We start from the raw sequence: 1,131 nt of genomic DNA, 5'->3' as shown, positions 1-1,131 counted from the left end.
GTAGTTACATAACCTGGTGTCAATTTGTGAAAAGGTGGAATCTAACCTATCAATCAGGTTGCAGTCTGATGACCTCAACTGGAGGTGCCAACAAGGTAAATAGCTCACTGGTGGGTGGCCAGATGCACTCACTCCCTGTGAGACATTCCTGTTGGGCAAGCCACCTGGAGACAGGCTAATGGCAGCCAGAGCCCTGGAGCTGAAGGAGCCACATGCAGACCCCTGCCAGTGCTGAGATCTTCCAACACCACTGGATCCACAAGACTTCCCACCCACTGGCCTGTGATCCTCCTGCATTCAGTGTCATTGCATGTGTTTTGTGAGCCTGAAGCAGAATTTACAGATTGGTATTGCATATAGGGGCTAATATCAGGTTTATGGACTTGATCTGGACTGGGCTGGGATGTTTGCTCCATATTCGATGGATCTTGTTGATAAAGCTCTTTCTTATACACACATGCATGTCTCTTTCTTATACACATATGCATGTCTCTATGAATTTGTCCAACCAGACTGACACACAGTCCAGGACACACTCGCTGTTCTTCACAAGCACCACCTTCAGACACAACAGCTCTCCTTCTGCCTTCCCTATTCGAGGTCCAACGTTCACACACAGAGAAGGCGATGGAAAAGACCATCATTTGGGTCCTCAAAGTGACGTCCTTGCTCTTTGACACCTGCAAAGAGGTCTCGGGCAGCAGATGTGCCCAGTGCAATACACCGTTTGATCTCTGGAGCGCTGCTTCCAAGAGCACGAATTATGGATCCAGGCAAGATGAAATCCTTGGACCATGCCCATCTTCTCTCTGTTGAATTGTGCAATTGTCCACTGGTCCAGTGGTGAGGAGGGGAACAAGAAGTAAGCTAGATGGTAGGTAAGAGGAAGTCAGATGCTCAGGTACGGCAAGGGAGGTCATCGACCTGAAGTAAAGAGGGGGCAGGGAGCATGAAGCGGTGTGTCAGGTAAAGGTCATGTGGAAGCAAAGACGCGGAGCAGGTGGGATGCATCCCTTGGGGGAGGAGTAAGGATGGAAAGCAGTCCAGTCGGGGAAATGGCCAGTGAGTTCTAGAAAAACAGGGACCAATGGGGTGGGTCAGGCAGAGGAGTGGAGAAAGTGGGCCAAAAGG

The sequence above is a fragment of the Echinops telfairi genome, unplaced genomic scaffold, assembly GCF_000313985.2.
Source record: "Echinops telfairi isolate 266 unplaced genomic scaffold, ASM31398v2 ScPeMD7_7412;HRSCAF=8450, whole genome shotgun sequence".
Taxonomy (NCBI): Eukaryota; Metazoa; Chordata; class Mammalia; order Afrosoricida; family Tenrecidae; genus Echinops; species Echinops telfairi.
Note: the sequence above shows the minus strand (reverse complement) of the source record.